This window comes from Sarcophilus harrisii, chromosome 1 (assembly GCF_902635505.1).
Source record: "Sarcophilus harrisii chromosome 1, mSarHar1.11, whole genome shotgun sequence".
Lineage (NCBI taxonomy): Eukaryota > Metazoa > Chordata > Mammalia > Dasyuromorphia > Dasyuridae > Sarcophilus > Sarcophilus harrisii.
Window position 1 is genome coordinate 224,709,007 of NC_045426.1, and position 25,215 is coordinate 224,734,221.

Genomic DNA, 25,215 nt, shown 5'->3' on the forward strand with positions numbered 1-25,215 from the left:
TCCTAGAAAACCACCCAAAAACATATTTGAAACAATTAACAGCTTTAGCAAAATTATAAATAAACCCACAGAAATCATCAGTATCTCTATATATTACTGACAAATCCCAGCAGCAAGACATATTAAGAGAAATCCCATTTAAAATAACTGTAGACACAATAAAATATTTGGGTGTCTATCTGCCAAAATAAACTCAGGAACTACATGTACACATTTGCAAAACACATGTCACACAAATAAAGTCATGTCTAAACAATTGGAAAAATGTCAATTGCTCATGGGTAGGCCAAGCTCATAGAATATAACAATTCTAGCTGAATTGGTCTACTTATTCAGTGCCATATCAATCAAACTGCCAAAAAATATTTCATACAGTTGGAAAAATGATAACAAAGTTCATCTGGAAGAACAAAAGGTCAAAAATATCAAGGAAATTAATGGGAAAAATACAGTGGATGGTAGCCTATCATTACCAAACCTATAACTATATTATAAAGCAGCAGGCATCAATATAATTTGATACTACCTAAGAAAAAGAGTGGTGCATCAGTAGAATGGGTTAGACCCAACCCAAAAATCAATGACTATACTAATCTTGTATTTGATAAGCATTCAGAATCCAGCTTCTGTATCATAACTCACATTTTCACAAAAATTGCCATGAAAAGTGGCAAACAATATGTCAGAAATTCAGCATAGAACTATATTTCACACTCTATGTGAAAATAAGTTCAAAATAGATACAGTATTTGAGCATAAAGGATGATATCATTAATAAATTTGCAGAGCAAAGGATAATTTACCTATGGAATCTTTGCAGAAGGGAGGAGTTTGTGATCAAAGAAAAACTAGAGAAGATTATGAAATGTAAAATAGACAATTTTGATGACATACAATTTCAAAGCTTTTGCATAAACAAAATCAAATGCAAATTAAAAACAACTCTGAGATACCACTTCACAACTCTCAGATTGTCTAAGATGACAGAAAAGTACAATGATAAATATTGGAAGGGATGTGGGAAAACTGGGACACTAATGCATGGTTGGTCAAGTTGTGAAATCATCCAACTATTATGGATAGTAATTTAGAACTATGCCCAAAGGGCTATAAAACTGTGCATATTCTTTGATCTAGCTGAGTCACTACTGGGTCAGTATTCCAAGGAAATCAGAAAGAAAAAACAAAAAAAAAGACCCACATGTGCAAAAATATTTGTAGCAACTCTTTTTGTGGTAGCAGAGAACTGAAAAATTGTGTAGATGCCCATCAGTTGGGGAATGGCTGAATAAGTTATGATGTATAAAGATTACAGGAATATTATTATTCTTTTAAAATGATGAACTAGATGATTTTAGAAAGTCCTGAAAAGTTTTATCAGAACTGATGTTGAGCAAAGCAAGCAGAACCAGAAATATTTTGCTCACAGTAACAGCAAAATTGTATGATGATCATCTGTGAAAGACTGGGCTCTTCTCAGTGGTTCAGTGGTCCAATGCAATCCCAATAAACTTTGGACAGAAAATGTCAACTGCATCCAAAAAAAGAACCATGGATGTTCAATGTAAATTAGCACTTGCTATGTTCATTTATTTTTTCTGTTTTTTTTCCTTTCCTGTGGTTTTCATGTCTTTTGTTTTGATTTTTCTCTCTAGAATGATTCATAAATCAATGTGCATTTAAAATATGTGTGTGCATATATATGTAGCCAGAAGAAAAATATTTTTTTAAATTTTAAAAATTAGAAATAGAGTGAAATAAAAACAAAAAGATATGAGAAGAAACTGCAACTGACTTCTTTCTAAAATAATCATCTATCACATTGGATAGTTCTTTGGAATGAAGAGCAGGAAGGATACATGCTATACTGTAGTGATATAAGAAAATATAAATAACAATTTATTTGAAAAAATCTTGTCCAATTAAAAGGAAGATCTGAAAAACAGAGTGCAATAACATCAAAGTTGTGTATAACATAATTCTGTATTATTATGAAGCATATCTTTGTCACACCAAGGCACCTCAGAAAGTGTTTAAAATAAGAAAGTGATATTTTATAAATAATAACAAAAAACAAAACTGATTAATAGTTTGTACAAATTCCTAACTGAAACATATATTTCAAAAATAAAATATTTTGAAAATTAATATTTCAAACATGTTTTTTTTTAATTTCAGGCAAATTCACAGACAGATTCAGAGATATGGTGATTGTGTTTATGAAAACAGACTTGTGTGTAATGCTTTTGCAAATTAATGTTTTGATGTTTCCAAATTAATAGAAAAAATGTGACATAATTTCAATACAACGAAATAAAGACATAATTATTTTTCATTGAAATAGCTTAAAAAAGCAAGTCTCATTTTATTTTAAAGATCTACATATTGCTACATACAATTAAACAATAAAGGGATACATATATGAATGAAAATAGATTTATCTCATGATAATTTATTGACACAAGTTTTAATTTTTTCTGTTTTAACTACAAGCAAATAATGAATTTTAGAAGCACCCTAACATTTGATCTGTATGAAAATGGGTTTGCTAATATGCACAAATATAAAAATTACAACATTAGAATTTTACCAGAGTATATGAAGTGTTTGAGTGATTTGCCCAGATTGAAGTAGTCACTATATTTTAGAGACTGAACTTGAACTGTGATTTTTTTGACAATGAGAATAAACTCAGTCCACTAGACCAAGCAGAGGTGAATGACATTAGAGTGTAAAAGTGAGACTGGTTGCCAGGGATTCTGCTGATAGTGATTTTTCAAAACATGTTTCTGTAAGATTTTTAAATTTTATTTATTATGCCTTCTGAGAATATTTATCAGTGTCCTTCTTTCACCTTCAGCTTGATGGGATGACTATTTTACTGGTATTGCATGGGATTTTATTTATTATTAAATATTATATATACTGGTATCTTAATACTAGTAGTACACATAGTGTGTTAGCTGTTATTTCTTATTTATTTTGGGATGCTGATAAATTCATTAATGCATTCAATAAATGTGTTTAAATAAAACTGCATATTCTTTGAGCCAGCAGTCTATATCCCAAGGAAATCATAAAAGAATTAAAAGGACCAACATGTACAAAAAATTTAAGTATTACATATATTCATTAGTTCAATGTGATCTTTGGATTCAAGCTCAAAGAGTTTAGTCTCTATCTTTCCTTTGCACATGTTAAAATTTTGGCCCTTAATGAGTTGAAATTATATTAAATATAATTCATGAAAGATTCCATGAGATGAAGGAGTTGTTTTGTTGGAGTCACATAAGCTGATGTCATTCATGCACATGAAATGATTAATAACATGCTTTGGTCTGATTCTTTTTTAATTAGGAAGCCATGGTTAGTGCTATTTAGTAGAGACAATGATGGATTGAAGGCTGACAGAGTAATAATGGGCTTAAATGATCTCCTTAGAAAATATCATTCTATATATCAATTGCTCTTGACATTGCTGATGGTATAATTTAAACAAAGAACATGTTCCTTTGGGCAAATCAACTATTGCTGGATTATTATATTTAGGATTTGTAAACACATATGAAACCTATATGTATGTATATGTATGTAAATGGATGTATGTTTGTGAGAGAAGGTTGGAGATGGAGAGACATAGAGAGAGAAGCAGAGAGAGGTGTCCCAAGGTATATATCCCAAAAATTTAATTCCCATCTAATCAAATACCAATTAAATAAAGAACATGTACTGAGAGTATATTGCATTCTCACTATATTGCATAAGTATACATATGTGAGAATTAGTGTATATATAACTAGATGCAAAAAACTATACATATATATGCATATATGCATATATATGTATAAGCATATTTGCATATGTGAATGAAGCTGTAAAGAGTGAAGTTTGCAATAGTCAACAGAAATAAAAGTAATAGCATAAATATTGTGATGTCTTGGGGCAGCTTATTCCATAAATATATAAACAATATTACATTGTTCTTTATATGCCAAAAAAAATTTAACTAACCCTTACGGTTTTGTTTTTATAGTTTTGGGGCATTGTGAGCTGATAACTTTTATAAAGTAGAGCTATATTTTTATTTATATTTGCTAGTGTCAATATGATGTCTTTCAATAAGCAAGATGGGATCAAAGTTATGTCTAGGAGAAATCTGCTGAGGTACCAATCTAAAAATTCATATTTTATTGTGAAGCCTTTGAGTAAATAATTATGGGATCTTATATGAATTAGTTTTATATGTTCATATATTTTATGTTTATAAACATGCTTTGTTTATGTTATAAGTTATGTTCATAAAATTTAAATGGAATTTTCTTGTTATTAAAAAGACAGTTTCACTCATTTCTTAGATGTAAATAGGTTCTTTCTTATTTCATTCATCTTTCATTTCTTTAGTGTTGTATTTCTTAAAATAATGCAGATGATAAAAGATTACAAGATACTCTGTGTTTTTTTCTCACACTGTATTATTTTTCAATTCTTCCTGTTACTTTTTAATTGATGTTGAACAATTTATTTTGTTCTGGATATTTCTTTGACTCTTTGTAGTTCCTTAAACTTATAACCAGTGCATCAAATGCCTTATCAAACAAATCTAGAATACCTTATGATCACTTAAGTGATTTTTTCTGGATACATTTATTTTTCTGTTTCTTGTAAACATTTTTATAATTATTGTATTACTATTAAAAAACTGAGTTAAGCTATTGAAAATGCCCATGTGATTCCAAGGGAACCCATGATGCTATACAGAGTCACTGATGATAGATATGCCCATATTTTACAGAAAGGAACAGATAATCAATATATTAATTGCAAAGAAAATTATAAAGGCTACCTTATGAAAGAATGATTTCCTAAAAAATAAGGAAACAAAGGAAAATCTGTCATAATGTGGTATTATAGTGTAGATTTTATGGTGCCATGACTATATTACAATCATTTGAATTAGTTTGGTGTAAATTTATAGTTGTGCAGCACTGAATTTTTTCTTTCAATTGTAAAGTGTGTTCTGTTTACTATATACATTATGTGTGTTCTTATGGTTTTGTCTAGAGGTTGCTCTCAGAAAACTATCATTGAATATCTAAAGTGTACTTGACTAAAGAAGATTTATATTTCTTTTAGGAGAGTACCAAAAATTTGATGAATGATATTGCCAATTTTGCTATATTCAGAAAGTAGATTCTAGGCTAGAATTATATATATTCATCCCCCTAAGTCTTGTTATTCTAGGAGAAATGATGTTTATGCTCATCATTTTCCTGTGTACTCTCCCTCAAATGGGAAGGAGTTCCCTAAGTTATATAGAAAAAAGCTTGACTGCCTTCAAACCAAAGGCAAATTACAAAAAAGTCCATATAGAGCAAATAGAAAACAAAACAAAACAAAAAAGAAAACAAACATTTATCCAATCTCTTAGCAAACATAAATCAGATAAATTATATAGAAAATATATATATATATATATATATATATATATATATATAGATTACCTAATAAATTACAGAGTGAATGATAGTTCTTTAGGCCTTTTTAATTTTTTTTAGTTCTATACTGGCTAAGAAATAGAGTGCTAGAACAGTGGAATAGGTTAGATATAAGCAACAAAATGATCAAGGCCTATAGTAATCTAGTATGTGATAAACCCCCAAATTCCAGGTACTGAAATAAGAACTCACTATTTGACAAAAACTTTCTGGAAAAAACTGTAAAATAATACATCAGGAACTCAGCATAGACCTACATCTTACACCCCATACCAAAATAAGCTCAAAATGAGTACATGATTTAGGCATAAAGTATGATACTAAAAACAAATTAAAACAACAAGCTATAATACACCTATCAGATTTTTAGTGAAGGAAATAATTTAGGACCAAAGAAGAACTAGAGAACATTATAAAAGGCAAAATGGACAACTTTGATTAAAAAGTTTTGCAAACACAAAACCAATAGGACCAAGATTAAAAAGAAAATACAAAGCTGGGGAAAAATCTTTATAGCCAGTGTTTCTGATAAAGGTCTCATTTTAAAATATATAAATTGTGTCAAATTTATAATAAAAGACATTCCTCAAATGAAAAATGTTTAAAGGATATGAACATTTTTCAGATGATGAAATTAAAGTCTTCTATAGTAATATGAAAAAAATGTTCAAAGTCACTATTGATTAGAGAAATGCAAATTAAAATAGCTATGAGGTACCACCTCAAACCTCTCAGATTGGCTCAGATGATAACAAGTGTTGGAGGGGATGTAAGAAAACTGGGACATTAATGGATTGTTGATGGAGTTGTGAAATGATCCAACCATTCTGAAGAGTGATTTGGAACTATGCCTAAAAAACTATCAAACTGTGCATACCCTTCAACTCAGCAGTGTCATTACTGGATCTGTATCCCAAGGAAATTATAGAGGAGGGAAAAGGACTCACATGTCCAAAAATGTTTGTAGCAATTCTTTTTGTGGAAGCAAAAAATTGGAAAATGAGTAGATGCCCATTGGTGGGGAATGGCTGAACAAGTTGTAGTAAATGAAGATAATGGAATATTAATGTTCTATTAAAAATTATGGACAAGCTTATTTTAGAAAGGCCTGAAAAGATTTACATGAATTGATGCTGAGCAAAACAAGCAGAGCCAGGAATACAGTAACAGAATGTATAAGGATCAACTTTGAAAGATTCGATTCTTCTTAGTGGTTCAATGATCCAAAGCAATGGACAGAAGCTTTAAACAGAAAATGCTATCGGCGTCAAAAACAAAACAAAACTATAGAAACTGAACACAAATCAACACATGCTATGTTCATTTCTTTTGTTTTTTTTTTTAATCTCTCCCATTTGTCCATTTTGTTCTGATTTTTCTCTCCAAATATCTTTCATAAAGCAATGTGTATTAAAAATACATAAATTTAAAAATAAGAAATATTTCATTTCTTCTATTATTGCCTTTTTACTCCTTTGTTATATTCTCTTTACTTTTGTAATTTGGTATTCCAGTGTCTTTTATCTAAAGCCATATGTAACTGAGGGCCCAGACACTAAACTATGCTCAGAAAGAAGAGGTCCAATTTTAGTGAGTGGTTAGAACTACCTCTAAAAGATGATTTTCTATTTTAGCTTGCTATCCCTCAATAATATAGAGTCCTCTTCACATGCAATAGTTTATCAAGTTTATAGTTTATCACATTTAGATAATTTATTAAGGACTGGCCTTGATCACTGTAGGCTTGTTGTTTTTTCCCCTAAAAATGTATTAAAAGAATTGTTGCAGACTACTTGGTCCTAGAGACTAAGATTCAAAACATTCACTTAATTTCCTGGTAGCCTAAACACAGTACCAGGAACTCTTGTGATAGGCTTGAGTTGAGCATTCTACACACACACACACACACACACACACACACAAAAAAAAAAAAAAAAAAAAACAACTGGAGGCACAGAGATGTGATGCCTAACTGAATCAATGATAAATTATTTGCTGGCTATCTACTTAATGAAAATTTCATTTTGTAAACTGTTAGATGAATGTCATGTTAAAATTCTAAAGCTAAACCACTAGACTATTCAGAGTCAGGTCTGATCCACACAATACTTCCAATCAGAGTTTAGTCTAAAAAATCTCAAAATTTACATTTAGATTCTCACAAATATGGATATTACATTTCCAGTTCCCTTGCAAAAGCTCAAGTCAGCAATTCCATACATACATACACACACACAAACACACACACACACACACACACACACACACACACACATATATAGATAGATAGATAGATAGATATAGATAGATCGATATAATTACAAGAAATATTGAAGACAGAAAACACTAAATCCAAGAATTAGTTACAGAAAACAAAACATTGAATGACTGACTGATAGAAGACCTTAAAATGACAGGGGAAAAAAAGCACATAAACACTTAAAATAATTATCTTTAGAAGGAAAGAATTTGGATGCTGCCATCGTTAAAGCTTTGATATTAGATATAGATCCACATTTCTCCAATGAATTCTTACATAGTTTTTCCTTGGTTCCCAGGCCTTTGATGATTCTGAACATTCAGAACAAAAATAAACTTTGGGATTAATAAATGCTAAAGCTAACAATGCCCACAATGTTTTCCATCTGACATGTATTGTCTGGATTATTCATTGAAAAATCAGAGGGAAATGTGGAAGGAGAGACACTGATTATCTTTTTATCCACCCAATAGTATTTTATTTTTCTAAATACTTGTAAAAATACTTTTCAACATTCATTTTGTAAAACTTTGTGTTCTAATTTTTTCTATTCCTCTCACTCCAAGAGAACAAGCAATCTGGTATAGCTTAAATATGTGCAATACTTTTAAACCTATTTCTATATTTGTCATGTTATGCAAGAAAAATCAGACCCAAATGAAAAAATATATGATAAAGAAAGAAAAAAAATTAAAAGGTGAAAATAATCATATTTATTCTTCATAGTTCTCTCTTTGGATGTTATTGACATTTCCCATTCCAAATATATTGAAATTGCCTTGAATCAATCATTACATTATTAAAAAGAGTTAGCTCCATTAGAATTGATCATCACATAATCTTGTTACTGTGTGCAATGTTTTCCCAGTTTTGCTCACTTCATTTATCATCAGTTCAGGTAGGTCTTTCCAGACCTTTCCAGACTTTTCTAAAATCAGCCTGCTAATCTTTTCTTATAGAGCAACAATATTTCATTATTCTGCAATTACCCTACTGATGGGCATCTACTCAGTTTCAATTTCTTGCCACTATGAAAAAAGCAATGATAAACATTTTGCACACATTTTTATTATCTCTTTTTTATATCTCTTTTGGATACAGACCCAGGAGTGAAGTTGCTGGATCAAAGGGTGGACACAGTTTTATTGTCTTCTGAGTATAGTTACAAATAGTTCTCCAGAGTTGTTAGATGACTTCACAACTTTTCAACAATGCATTAATATTAGTTTTCTCACTCCACCTCCAACATTAATGATTATATTTTCCTGTCATTTTAGCAAATCTGAGAGATTTTGATCTCTTGCCTTTTCCCAGATATTCTGGCCATTGTATTCCCTGGGTAGTCAACTTTCTTCAAGAGATATACCACTGAGAAGCTAACCTTCTGGTTAGAGAATTTAAATTTTCAAACTCTTGAAATTACAATTGTATTAAGATACAATTGTATCTTAAAAGCATTTAAGCAAAGCAATTCTTGCCCCCAAAAATTCCTTTCTTCATTAGAAACCTAGCTTCCAGTGATCATTCTGTGTGAGGATTATTTTTTTACATGGAAAATTGATTTTCAGAGACTTTGCCTATTATATCTTTTCTTGGGCCTTGTGGCCAAGTAGAATATCTTCTTTTCATTGTCTTCTCCATGTGTTTTTGCTCCCTCACCTGAGACATCATTATTAATTTATGGGGAGAAAATACTGTGCATATTCAAGTTTCCCTTTCTCTCTACTTCTCACAATTAATACAGTCCTGCTGTTATATTCTATTTCTATTATGGTCTAAGAAAAATTAATAGTTAATTTGATACGAGGTCATTTCTTCCAGATATTTGGTTGACTTTTATATCATCTTTGTGTTCATCTTATTCCCTGAACCCCAGTCAGGGAGCATTTCTTATCTTATCAACAATATGCCACTGTACATGAAAAAGGTGTCAGTCAAGTGCTCCTAAGATCCTCCCTCATCAACCTAATTAGATATCTCATGTCTTTTGGCCACTCTCATTATACATACAAATATCTTCAATTCTTGAGAACAAAGAATGTCACATATATGAATGACAACATGGTGAAGGGGGAAACAAGAAACATATCAAAGAGACTGGTATCCAAGTCTTAAAACTAATCTTATGTCCATGATCAAAGTTGCTCTAATTTGATTTACTTTTCTTTATCTTATACATGAGGAGAGGACCCTTTATGGGGTATTTGTGATGTTTAAATCTGATAACATATAACACAATTTGTAATTATGAAGCACAAATGGCAAGTGTTATAAAAACTAAATTCAAATAATTGATTCCTCACCAGACCCTACTATATATTCACATGCAAAAATCATTAGAAAATCTTGCAAAAGAACCTGGAAACTGAGTGGATGCCAATCAATTGAAGAATGGTTGAATAAATTATGCTATATGAATGTTATAGAATATTATTGTTCCGTAATAAACAACCAGCAGGATGATTTTAGAGAGGCCTGTAGAAACTTACATGAACTGATGCTAAATGAAATGAGCAAAACCAGGACATCATTATACACAGCAACAATTATACAATGATCAATTATGATGGATGTGAATCTTCAACAACGAGATGATTCAATATTCAGTGATGAAGAGAGGCATCTAAACCCAGAGAGAGGATAATAGGAACTGAGTGTTGACCACAACATAGCATTCTCACTCTCTCTATTGTTGTTGCCTTGCATTTTGTTTACTTCTTCAGTATTTTTTCTTCCTTTGTGATCAGATTTTTCTTGTGCAGCAAGATAACTTTATAATTATGTATACATATATAGGATTTGACATATTTAACATCTGCCAGCTAGGTAAAGGGGCGAGGGGAAGAAGAGGAAAATTCTGAACAAAAGCTTTTGCAAGGGTCAATGTTGAAAAATTACCCATGGGGGGAGGGGGGCAGAGCCAAGATGGCAGAGAAGGCACACGCAACTTTGTAAGCTCTCTGATATCCACACGAGCAACATTAAAATCAGCCTCAAAAATAGGGTTTGACTGGTAAAAACCATGAAGACTAGAAGTACAACAACTCTCCAGGTGAAGATAATCTGGAATTTTATCAGAAAAGGTTTGTCCTGAAGGGCTGGGGAGAAGATCAGCGCAAGCAGGGAGAGAAATAGAGGCTAACATATTGTGCAGACCAGGAAGGAGTGGTCTCTGTGGTTAGAAAATTACAGAGACAACACTGGCATAGACTGATTGCTCTGCAAAACAGTAGATCAGCAGAGAAATCAAAGCCACTCTTAAAAACCCCAGCACCTAACAGGATCTGGCTTTACTCACCGAAAATCTGAAGTGACTCAGCATAGATCACAGCACAACCATGCAACCCCAATCTGCAGTACAGGGCTTTTCCTTGGAGCAGTTACAAACCTGCACAGCATTGGGGCACAGCCTGAGGCATAGTTGGGGGTTTGGGGCTGGGACAATAGAACTGCTGCAGTGTGATTTGCTTCAGGGCAGAGACACTTCTGGTCTGAGGGGATATTCTCAGGCCAACTGCTAATACCCACAGTCCCACTGGGGGCTTTGGCCTTGGGTAGTGACACTTTCACTGCTTAGTCTCTAGCTTTAGGGCAGTTCTAAAGCACACAGTGGCATTCTCCACTGAGAAGTTCTGTAACTTGGCTGTGCTGAATCACTTCCAATTGGGGGGGAGGGGGAACTTTTGCCCAGAGCACTCCCATACCTCGTTGCCTGAAGCCTGTTTACATATTTCCCTGCTTTGGAGAAAGTATCCCCTTTGCCTAAAGGCAGACCCTGGGCTTTAAAATGAGAAAATATCAAAGGATGATTTATAGCTTCACATAAAAAGGGGTTTAAACCGTAATAATGGCAAAAATCTCCAGACAATACCCCAAGAGGAACTTTTGGCCCCTTTTACATAACGCTTCCTAGAAGAGACCATTAAAAGTCTAAAAAGTTGAAGAAAATGGGAAAAGGAAAAATAAGCTTTGAAAAACTAAAACACGGAAATAGAATTGAAAAAGTAAAAATTCAGGAAGTAAGGAAAAAATTTTAAATTGAAAAGAAAAAAAAAAAATCTCAGGAAAGTAAGATTTGTGAATTGGAAAAGATAAGGAATTCAAAGAAAGTAGGATCTGTGAATTCAAAAAGTTAAAGTATTTGCAAGAAAGTACGATTTGTGAATTGGAAAAAGAAAAATTGAATAAAAAAATTGGTGGAAAAAAATTAAGACAAAACAATAAAAAACTAATTAATTCAAAAAAAGTTAAAAAAGCTAATGAAGAAAAAACTCATTAAAATCAAAATAAAATAAACCAAATGATTCTTAGAAGCAAGAATCATGTAAAAAAAAAGCAAATGATAAATTGGAAAAAACCATGAAATATCTACTTGGAAAAGCAACAGACCTTGAAAATAGATCTAGGAGAGATAATCTGAGGCTTATTGGACTTTCCGAAAATTATGAAAAAATACCTGTCTTTTTACAAGAAATGATCAAAGAACTTCCAGAGGTAATAGAATCAGCAGGTAAAATAGGATTGAAAACATCAAACACCTTTGAAAAGACATAAAATAAAAACCAAGGAATTGGGTAAAATTTAGAACTATGGATTGGGAAAAATATTAAACAGCCAGAAAAAAAATCAAATACCGAGGTGCCACAATAAGGAGCACCCAAGATTTGGCTGCCTCCACATTAAAGGATCAAGGGTCTGGAATCTGATATTCCAAAAGGCAAAAGAACTTTGAATGAAGCCAAGAATAAACTACCCAGCCAAGCAGAGCATTTTCTTCCAGGGAAGAAGATGGACATTTAATGAAACAGATGAATTCCATCTGTTTCTAAGGGAAAAAAAAACAGAACTAAACAAAAAATTTGCTCTCCAACCACAGGAGTCAAGAGAAGCAAAAAAGGTAAAAGGAACTCTTGAGAATTGTATTTCTGTTGTGGATATACAAAAAGATTACATGTATAAATTAATTTTATTGATATAACACAAAAAAAGGAAGTAGAAAAGGAAAAGAGATAATGTCAAAAAATTAGGGAAAGGGAGGATAAAAAGAGGTTAACTACAGCCCAGGAAGAGGCAAAGGAAAATTATCATATCTGAAGGAATTTAGAGAGGGGGAGGAATACTGTGTGAATCTTACTCTCATCAGAGTTGGCTCAAAGAGAAAATAATTCACATACTTGTTTTACAGAAAATCTCTCACCTCATTAAAAAGGGGGAGAGGAAAAGGGAAAAGGGAAAAAGTAATAAGGGAAGGGTACAAGAAAGGGGAAGAGATTCAAAGGGGGGAGGGGGAAATCCTAAAGAGGGTGAGCATGGTACAAGTGCGGGATATAAGTTTAAAACTGGGAAAGCGGGTTGGGGGGCAAGTAAAAGAAAAGAATAATCTGGGGATAATAAGATGGCAGGAAATACAGAATTAGTCATTTTAACCGTAAATGTGAATGGGATGAACTCTCCCATAAAGCAAAGGTGGATAGCAAACTGGATCAAAAGTCAGAACCTAACAATATGTTGTTTACAAGAAACACATTCAAAGTAGGAAGATATACACAGAGTAAAGGTAAAGAGCTGGAGCAGAATCTATTATGCTTCAGGTGAAGTCAAAAAAGCAGGGGTAGCCATCCTTATCTCAGATCCAGCAAAAGCAAAAACTGATCTAATTAAAAGAAATAAGGAAGGACATTATATCTTGCTAAAGGGTAGCATATGCAATGAAGCAATATCAATACTAAACATATATGCACCAGTGGTATAGCATCTAACTTCCTAAAGGAGAAGTTAAGAGAGTTGCAAGAAGAAATAGACAATAGACAGCAAAACTGTAATAGTGGGAGATCTGAAACTTGCACTCTCAGAATTAGACAAATCAAACCACAAAACAAATAAGAAAGAAATTAAAGAAGTAAATAGAATATTAGAAAAAATAGATATGATAGATCTTTGGAGAAAGCTGAGTTCAGCTTTCAGCTTTTCAGGGAACCTGTACAAAAAATGACCAAATATTAGAACATAAAAACCTTAAAATTAAATGCAGGAAGGCAGAAATAGTAAATGTTGTCTTTTCAGATCATGATGCAATAAAAACTACATTCAACAAAAACTTAGGGGTAAATAGACCAAAAAGTAATTGGAAACTAAATAATCTCATCTTAAAGAATGATTGGGAAACATCAAATTATAACAAATTAATAATTCATTCAAGATAATGACAATGATGAGACATCATACCAAAATTTGTGGGATGCAGCCAAAGCAGTAATAAGAGGAAATTTTATATCCTTAGAGACTTACTTGAATAAAATAGAGAAAGAAAAGATCAATGAATTGGGCTTGCAACTAAAAAAGCTAGAAAAAGATCAAATTAAATACCCCCAATCAAATACTAAACTTAAAATTCTAAAATTGAAAGGAGAAATTAATAAAATTGAAAGTAAAAAAAATTATTGAAGTAATAAATACAATTAAGAGTTGATGTTATGAAAAAAACAATAAAATAGATAAGCTTTGGTAAATCTGATTAGAAAAAGTAGATAGGAAAATCAAATAAGTAGTCTTAAAAATGAAAAGGGAGAACTTTCCACCAATGAAGAGGAAATTAGAGAAATAATAAGGAATTACTTTGCCCAACTTTATGCCAATAAATTTGATAACCTAAGTGAATAACCTGAGTAAGTGATAACCTAAGTAAATTGTGGTATATGAATATTATGGAATATTATTGTTCTGTAAGAAATGACCAGCAGGATGAATACAGAGAAGCTTGGAGAGACTTACATGAACTGATGCTAAGTTAAATCAGCAGAACCAAGAGATCATTATATACTTCAACAATGATACTGTATAAAGATGTATTTTTATGGAGGTGGATTTCTTTGACAAAGAGACCTAATTCAATTTCAATTGATCAATGATGGACAGAAGCAGCTACACCCAAGGAAAGAAAACTGGGAAATGAATGTAAATTGTTTGCATTTTTGTTTTTCTTCCCAGGATATTTTTACCTTCTGAATCCAATCCTCCCTGTGCAACAAGAGAACTTTTTGTTTCTGCACACATATATTGTATTTAGGATATACTGCGACATATTCAACATATATAGGACTGCTTGCCATCTAGGGGAGGGGATGGAGGGAGAGAGGGGAAAAATCGGAACAGAAGTGAGTGCAAGGAATAATGTTGTAAAAAAAATTACCCTGGCATGGGTTCTGTCAATAAAAAGTTATTATAATAAAACAAAAAAAAAAGTTCTTTTCCTAGAAAACCACTAGAAATTGTTACAACCTTCTTTTGCTAGGAGGTAGGAACTTCATCACTGACTTTCCATACTAGGGCCTGAGATGCTTGGACACTTGCCAATTTTGCTAGTGTGACCCAACATTGTCACACTTGGCTTTGCTGAGGCTCTGGGTTTGCAATCTCTCTTCTGAATTGGGTCTTGAAGCCTTATAATAACCTCCTGTGTCATTGATCTGCTGAGTTAAGACTAAGAACTATGGATTGTTGATCTGTGCTCCAGCTATGAGTCTCTTGACTACACAATGCCTGAATTGGGCTATAACTTCCTTTTCTCCAAGTGCTTCAAGACCTTTCCTGAAGCCTCTCCAACTTATCTTAAATTGTTTCACTTCTTATTTTTGTGTAGTCTGTTGCTCCAAAATATGTTTACAGGTTTTATTTAGTATTATTTCTGAGGGAAACTGGGGAAAGTTGAGATTTTTGCTTCTCTCCACCACCTTGAGAACTGTTTTCCTTCTGATTTTTTTCCAGTTGTTTCAGGAAGACCATTTTTCTGCCCCAACTCGTATTTGTTTTTACCAATCTATGTTTCCCTTGAGATGTTATTTTGTCTTTTTTGTGGGGAAAAATCTGGAAAGTTTGGCATTTTCCAACCTACTTTGCCATCTTCCCAGAATCTTCTTTCCATAATACAGTTTCTACCACTTTATTCCACAATGTACATTGATCTCCACATCAACAACTCCTTAAGTATAACTTTTACTTCAATTGTAGAAATATTATAATCTTGAATATTATATTGCTCTTTCTCTATTAGTATATTTGTATGACTTACTCTATAATTCAGCACTACCAAATACTTTTAGGTATTCCACAGGATGCTTACAGAAATACAAGTTTGACAACTACTTCAAATAATTTGCCAACATGTATATATTACTTTAAGGCTAGCAAAATGCTTTACATTTTGTTTGCTTCTCACAGCAATCCCAGGAAGATAGATGCTATTAAATCTCCAGTTTAAGAAACTGGGGTTGAGAAAGGTTAAATGGATTACCCAAAGTCATGCAGCTAGTGTTTGAAGTACTAATTCAATTCAGTCTACAAGACTCCAAATACTACATACTATGTTATCTTACAGTTTAGAAAAAAAACACTTTTTAAAATATTCGACAAATCTAATTATACATGCCTTTGCTTTCTTTTATTATTATTTAGTGAAGTAATATCTATTGTTTCAAAATATTAAAGTGTTCTGAAGTTCAAATAAAATAATGGAAATAAAGTCTTTTTAAGCCTTAAAGGATATCATCAGCTGGTGATCACTTCATTCCCAAACCCTTCTAAGGAGCTCCTTTTGAGCTCAAGCAATATTTATGGAGAAATACAAGGGTGTGCTGGTAAATATTTAATAGCCAGGCACTCTTGGGGAGGACTTGAGTATGCTCACACATTTTAAAATTTAATCTGCACTACTAACACTTGCTTAAATCCAGACAATCAACAAAACAACAGAACAATCCCTGTTGTGTAACAATTGCTGATTTCTGAAGTATGAATACTTACAATGGAAATATAAAAAATTATGTCTCACCAGGTGAATAGAGCTGGCTAAAACATACCCCTTTCCATAGGTATTTTTAAATCTCTTTTCATTTGCTCTGAGAAATTTGCCAATCCTCTTCTTTCTTTTGATAATTTTAATCTATTTATAATTGTTTGCTTATGTTTCATTAATACTGTACAGATTTTTCTCTGTATATTTTATTGTTCCGTTTTCATCATAGAATCACAAAACCTGAAATTGGAAAGGATTCTACATAAAGTAACACCCACTGTAGCATGCCTAATATGTTGCTTACTAGCCTTTACTTAAATATTTTCAGGAAGAGGGAATTCAGCAATTTAAGAGGAGGCTCATTCCACATTTGGACAACTTATATTATTGGGAAGTTTTTTTTTTTTCCCCTTAATAGTTAACCTAAGTTTACCTTTAATAACTTTAACCACTTGTTACTGAGTTATTCTTTGAAACAAAACAAAAGCAATTTGGATTCTTGCTCAATGTAATGAGCCTTTAAGCACATTAAGACAGCTATCATATCTCTTTCCCTCAACTGATCCCTGCTGGGGATCCTTACTAGAATAACCATGCCAAATTCCTTAAATCAATCCTCATGTGACAAGAATTTGAATTCTTACACCATTCTGGTTGTCTTTCTCTAAACCAAGATAATTTAACCTGGTTTTTTTTTTGTTTTGCTTTTTTCCCCATGGATCTCTGTGGTTGTCTTATCAATCTTATGGAGCCTCTTCCAAAAATATTATTTGAAATTTTAATGTATAACATAAATGCATAATATCACACAGCAAACCAATTGTATGTAATTAGAGTTGGAATAAAATATTCCAGAAAAAATTTTAAGATGGTGGAATGTAGAGGGGTTTTCACCATTTTGTTTCTGGAAGCTATAATTGTCTGTTGTAATGAAAAAAATCACTTTTGTTTTTTTCTCCATTGATTTATTTATTTTTGTTTTTTTGTCACAAATTCTTTTACATTCTGTTTTTTTTTTGTTTTACTCACATTAGTATATCTTCTTAATATACAGTATCATTTTCTTTTTTATAATTTTCTATTTTTCTATTCTTCTAAATAAATATCATTTATTTATTTTCTATTTTTGTTAATAAATATAGCACTATATAGAGTTCATCACATCAAGTGCCTGTAATACCATTTAGGCTAAATTTATTCCCTTGAATAAACATGCCTAGTTTATTTTGCTTGTTGCTAAACTAAGGTCTTTGGTATATAGAAATTTGAAGTCATGGCTTACTTGACCATGGGTTTTACCTTATTATGGTTTTTCCTTGTTTTTGGCTATCTAAAAGGCTTTTCATATTTCTTCTGTTACTACCCAATGATGTTACATTTGGACAACATAGGTAATATTCTTCCCTCTCTTTTTCTGGATAAAGCTTTTTTTTTAAATTATATTTGCACAACACCTAGAAAATGCATTGCTTTCAGCCTTCATTGGATTTACTGCACATCTGAGAAATATTATGTCATCCCTGTATTTATAGATGCTGGCTAGAAAAACAAATCTAATTCTCAGATACCAGCTTAGTAGACATATGTTCACTTACCAAAATACTGTTTTTCTTTGAATTTTTGCCTTCAATAGGGGAACAATGATAAAAATATAGATTATGCTTCTATTTTTTTTCACTTTCTCAATCCAGATCTAGTTTAGATACATCCTTATGTGAAATCCACTCTTTTACATCTCTAAAGTCTTTTTCTTCCTACTTTTTTTCTTAACCAATTTTCTTACAGATGTAAAATAGAATGAGGAAATTGAATCATATAAACTGATCTTTTACCTATGCATTAATGGGGATTATAATATTTGTTTTGCATTTACATTTTAATCTTTTTTTGTCCCAGTGTCATTTACAGGATTATAACTGGTACTATGTTGAGGGAATTCGAGGATATGCTTTTTGTTATTTATTTATAGAAGATTTTTTTTTCTTTTTTTTTGTACTAGTTTATGGAAATTTTGCAAGGGTTCTCTACAAGACTGAAAAATATGAATGGTCTTTTTGATTCCTATTTCAAAAATGACAAGGATCTAGCATCCATCACTTTTTTTTACAGTTTTTAAATTCAAATTCTTTGTTTATTTTCTATTTAACTGTACTTTTTTATTTGTTATATTTAAAAGGGCACTATGCTAATTTTGCTTTTTTTGTCTCTTTATTTCAATTATCATTTTAAAAGTACTTAGATGGTATACTATTTGGTACATCAATTTTGATTATGATTATTCTTTGAACTGTGGTCCCTTTAGCCATAATGTAATTTCCATGCTAGCTTCTTTCAAGCACATTTATTTTTACTGTTGACTAGTCTGTGAAAATAATTAGCGTTAGTCTTTTTGATTTGACTTATAATGAATTACATTCTAGTATCTTAACTTTGAGTGAATCTTTATATTTCACATTTTTTTATTTAATTAGTACAATTTAGTTGGATTCTGATTTCTAATCCATTCTGATAATGTCTTCTATCTATGGGTGAGTTTTTCCTATTCCTATTCAGTGTAATGATTACTGATTGTGAGTTTCTTCTTTCAAATTCTACTTTAATTTATGCTCTTCTACTCTTACCCTAATTTCTCTCTTTATAAGGAATAAAAGTAGGTGAATAACAAATGGGAATAAAATCAAGGCTCATAACCTGTAGCTAGCTGAAACAGTGGAGAAGGTACCAAGCCTAGAGTCAGGAAGAACAGTGTTCAAATCTAGTCTTAAGATAACTTCCTAGCTATGTGACTCTAAGAAAGACATTTCACTGTTTGCCTCAGTTTCCTCATCTGTAAAATGAGCTGTAGAAGGAAATGGCAAACCATTTCAGTATTTCTGACAAGAAACAATCAAATGAAATCATGAAGAATCAGACACAACTCACTACCACCACGAACAAGCTTATAATTGCAGCATGCTGTGGCTACTCTTCCCTTATAGTTTTCACTTATATTAGACCTCAATCATTGGTTATTACATTAACACCACTCTAATACTATTATTTATGACTTGTTCTCCATGGTAAATTTGATTTCCTTGTGACTATTCCCTATCAACTCTACTCTTTTTCTGAAAGCTGAATTTCCTATTTTCATATCTCTGAAATTTCTTTCCTTAATTTCATCTATTTATAAATTAAATGATATATGTTCAACTGACATTTTCATAAATAATAATAAAATAAATATTAAAAATGATAAAAGTGACTTTCACAAAATGCCTATTTCTTCCATGTTCTTTTCTGCTTGTATACTCATTTTTGAAATACTTTGAATATATTGAAGTATATTGAAATAATTTGAGGAAATTAGAGGATATGCTCTGTCTTATTTATTTATAGAGAATTTTTCTTTTCTTTTCTTTTTGTACTAGTTTATGGAAATTTTGTAAGGTTTCTCTACAGGGCTGAAAAATATGAATGGTTCTTTGACTCCTATTTCATAAATGATAAGGATCTAGCATCCATCATTTTTTATAATTTTTAAATTCAAATTCTTAGTTTATTTTCTATTTAAATGTACTTTTTTATTTATTTACATTTGAAAGGGCACTATGCTAATTTTGCTTTTTTGTGTCTTTATTTCAATAGGAGAAATTTTAATTAGGAGAAAGTAAATTCCTTACTATTGGTTGATTTTCTTCCTTAATATAACCTTTTCTATCCTGCTCCTTGTTTTCTCTTTAAAAACCAAAAATATATTTTAAAAAGGACAAAACTACTCTCAGACTCTAGTTTGTCTTTCTTTACTTTCTCTGGGATCCTTGAAGCCAGTAGAAATCTGTCTCTTCTTGTCCTATTACAATTGAAGATACTGATCCTCATTGAGCTCCATTCAATTCTTCAAAAGTTATTAACCTTTCTCTTTTCCCTGGTATTTCTGCTTAAAAGATTCTCCAGGATTTTCATCAGGAATGATTGAAAGCTTTTTATAAAAATTCCATATATATTCCTCTAGTAGGATTATACTTAATATAATTTATTCTTAGTCTTTTTCTTTTGGAATATCACATTCTGTATAGTTCTTCTCTTCTATAATGACTATAAAACACAGTTACATGCACTTTCCTTTTATACTATGTTTTTCAGTCTTCTCAGTCATGTCTTACTCCTTTTGAACTCATTTAGGTTTTCTCAACAAAGGTATTGGAATGGGTTGTCATTTCCTTTTTAGAGATGAAAAAAAGGATAAACAGGATTATGTGACTTGCCTGGGATCACACAGATAGTGTCTGAGGCCTGAAATGAACCCAGGAAAATTATTTCTTCAGTACAGTCCCAAGATGTTGTCTTCACTTCAATTCTTTCATTCTAATGTGTCACTTGACAAACCTTCATTCCTGCTAATAAACTGCTGATCCCCACCCCCAACCAACCTTAAATCTGAAAACTCTTAATATTGTCATTTGCTTTTGGTTTGCATAAAAAAAAGTGACTGGTACATTTTCTCTACTTTTATTTTGATCTTTGATTATAATGAAACTGATACTTGTCTTTTATGGCTTCTTGAGTTATGGAGTCCAGCCACTGTTGTTGTTAATGATGATGGTTTCTATATATTTTTATGATTTTGTAAATATTTCTCCTTGGTATGCAATCAGTGTCATTTGTGCCTGATGGTAAATTCATTAAATGTTCTAATTTTTTTTCAGTATTTTGATTTTGTTCAAACATTTCTTGTGCCCTTAATCAATGATGAATTGGTCCTTCTTTACTTTTTCAGAGAATTTACTACTTGGGTTTTCTTTTGTATATTCTTTTCTGTTACTTCATTTATTTTTTCTCTCTTTTATCAGAAGCTTTAACTTCATTTTTAATATGATATGTATATAAATTTATATGTATATATATAAGGTATATATGTATATGCATGTATGTATACATCTGTTTATGTACATGTATGTGTATATATATTTTCTCAATTTTCCTAATATTCTACTTGTACATTCAGAGGAATTGCTCTGGTTTTTGTTCTTGTTATTGTTCTGAGTTTATTTATTGAAATTTACTTAACACATAGATTGGATTTTTTAATATTCACATTTTTTTTCTTTTTGTTCATATGTGCAGGTCAATCCCCAGATTAGAAACTTTTGCCTATATAGAATCTATCCTTTTCCACACATTTGACACACCTATCTTCTTTTCCCCCTCTCTATCTTAGATGGTATTCCTGCTGACTTGCCACAGTTCTGGATGGGGCAAGTGCCACCTGATCCTCCTCTCAAACTGTTTCTGCAGCATTTTGCAGGACCAGGAAATTATTCCTAAAAGTAGGACCAGATTCCATTGTCTAATAATTTGCTGCTATCTGTCATTGTCAGAGGTTCTGACCTAAAATGGGTATAGATCTTGAACTTGTTCCTATAGTCTTTTTGCAAATCCACTTTCCAGTATTGGTTTTCATAAAAGCAATGTATTCAAAACCATTCTGGTTTCATGCCCTCTAAGGACCACAAAAAAAATCTAGATGAGATTCTGAGAAGGAACAAAAGAACTTAAAGGATCATTAGGGAAGCTGTTTATTACACACAGGAAAACAATCATGTGGTTCCCCAGTGCTACAGACCATGTACATAATTGCCTCAACATAAAATGGAATGCATCAGCCCAGCAAAAGCTCAGATCTCTAGATTTATATATTTGTGTCTGGTTATTGATACTATGAATATTCACAGCAATTAATTCGGAGGAAATCTTAGGAACTATCAATTAGCAAATGGTTTTGACTCTGAGCTATCTTATCTAGAACAAGGACATTTAGAAAATGTTGATAAACAAGCACATTAATTTAATTATTAAATATCTTGTTTCAAAATTGAATCATCAGTATTCAACCTGCTAAAACTTCAAGGTTTTTTATTTTCCTTTTTTTGTAATTGTTGGTCTCTTCTTATTGAATTTTTTCCATTTCACAAATTCTATTTTTCAAAGAATTGGGTTTTTATATCTATTTTATAAGGAATAATATGATTTTTTTCCATTACCAAATCTATTTTGTATTTCCCTTTTCCATTTTGTCAAATCTATTTTGTAGGGAGTTTTCTTCAGATACTTTCTGGTTTTCCTTTTCCATACCCTTTTGCAAAAGTCTTATTTTCTTTTCCCATTTTTTGTCTAACTCTCTTTTAAGATCCTTTTTGAATTTTTCCAAGAGAGCCTTGTGAAATGGGTAACGACTCATATCACCATTTGGGGCTTCATCTGCAGCTGGTTTACCTTTAAGAATCTCAGAGTTTGAGTTCTGTTCTTTTCTCATTCCATAAAAGCTGTCTCTGGTCAGAGTTCTTTTTGCTTTTTTGCTCATTTTTAAAAGGTTCAGGTCTGCTCTCAAGGCAAAGAGATGACTGTCACTTTAGTTTGCTCAGAGGCTGTTCTGCTTACTGATTTCCAATGCTGGATAATTGTGGCCAGATCCTGCATTCTTCCAGGGCTCAGTGGCCCACAATCTGCCTTTTATATTTATTTTTGATATCTTGCACTAAATCTCCTAAACCAGCAACTTGTAATAGAACTGAGTAGCTAAAGAGAATCACAATAGATTCCCCAGTGTGTAGACACAGAAATGCCCTGGCTCCACCCCACCTTCCTCCTGAACTGTGATCTGAGCTTGGCAGCCTCTCCCCTTGCCCAATTGAAACAGAACTTTTCTGAATTTCTTTCAGAGTATTTTCTTCTGGAAAGCTATTGTATTACAAATATGTGTAGATTCTGTCACTCCAAAACCACTTCAGATGCTTAATCTACTGCTGATTTAAGGGAAGGTTGGAGGAGGTCACATAAAGCCCAGTCTGCTTTCTACCCCAGCCTTGTATTCTAAAAAATAAGTCTTTCAATCTTAAAAATCTCAAAAGCATGCAAAACTTCAAAGAAATCTTACAGTGGGAAAGAACTCATTTTCATCTCACAGAGAAATTTTTCTAAAGCATTTTGTTTGCACTTCAATGTGCACCAATAATGGCACCAAAATCAATAAAATATGTATATTGCAAAAATTTTGATTTCTCTCCAATCAGAAACATGACATTCAACTAAACTGAATAAATTATCTGAATGCAGGAATATTCAACTCAATTATATTTGTTTGTTGTTTAAATCTGTGTGCATATGGATATAGCTGAAAATGTATTATGCTTGTTTTTAAGGCATTTTCTGTCATGCCTGACTCTTCTTGGACTCATTTTGGGTTTTCTTGGTAAAGATACTAGAATGCTATCCCATTTCCTTTTCCAGCTCATTTTATAAATGAAGAAATTTAGAGAAACTTGCCTAGGATCATACAGTTAGTAAGTCTGTATGTGAATTTGAATTTAGATCTTCCTGACTTCCAAGTCCTCTATCTAGTTGTCTAATTGTTATAATTGCCTGCAACTAAAGAAAAGTTTTTTTTAGCCTATTAAAGAGCATTGTCTTAATCAGAAAAAAGAATGACTACTTTTTGACTGTCTCCTGTTATAGGAATTTTTTTTTCCTCTTTGAGTTTCTTTTAGTGTTTTTCTTGTTTCCCCCCTTCCCCTCTTTCTATGGTCACATCTAGTTTTGTAATATTGTTTGCATATGCTTATATCTTTGCCTTGCTATTGGGCTATAAGTTGCTTAAAAACAGTGGTTGTATTATTTTTCTGAATTGCACTATTAATTCCTGGCATAGTACCTAATAATAGTTGGTGATTATATTTTTAAATTTATTTTTATACAAGAAGAGTGAAATCAGAATGAAAATTTTTAAAAGGTGACATTTCAGTCCATAGGCTATGAATCTGAAAGGATGAATCCTGCCATTAATACATTAATTCAAGCCATTCACACATGACTTCAAGAAAACTTGATTAAGTGAATATTGATATATCCAATTAATTCTTCATGAAGAGGTTTGTTTGATGCATTTCTGTATCACATAATTTACCACAAAATGGCCAGTCTAGTGGTGATGATCCACAACTGGTCTGGCTCTCAGAAAAGAAAGTGAGTGTCACTGGTAAAACAGTCACAACATTTGCAGCATAGAAGAACTGATAATACTTCATATTCTGTCCACATACCCTTAAGAACCCAGATTCTCTTTGTATCATATGATGAGCTACTGGATTAGGATTTTATGGAGGTTCAAAAAGAATTGAAACAAAGAGCAATTGATAGGCACATGACATGTAACAGAGAAGGAATTTGAAAGAAGGATAAACATAAAAATGTAATCAGGGTAATATATAATAGAAAAAAAAAGATGAAATGGCTAAGGGAAGGAAAAAAGATGGCAGGAGGATAACTCTAGTGGACCTACTCATGCATTTATAGTAAAAAAAGAAAGTGAAAAACACCTCCAGCATGTTGACTTGGAAGATCTGTGGTATAAATATGAATTTCATAGGATGGGCAGAGATGACTGCTTTATCATTTTTATTATTGAAAGGAGCACATAAATGGATGAAAACATGTATTTGAGTGTTTAAATGTAAGCTTGTATTATAATAGATAGAAATTTAGAACTAGGAAATTAACAATTTGCCACATATTATCTTCAGAATTATTAAGGAATAGAGACAGACACTGGACCTGTAATTTTATATATAGGGAACTGTCAGATAAGAAACTCTACCTACCAGTATAAGTCAGCACACTTCCTACATCTTATG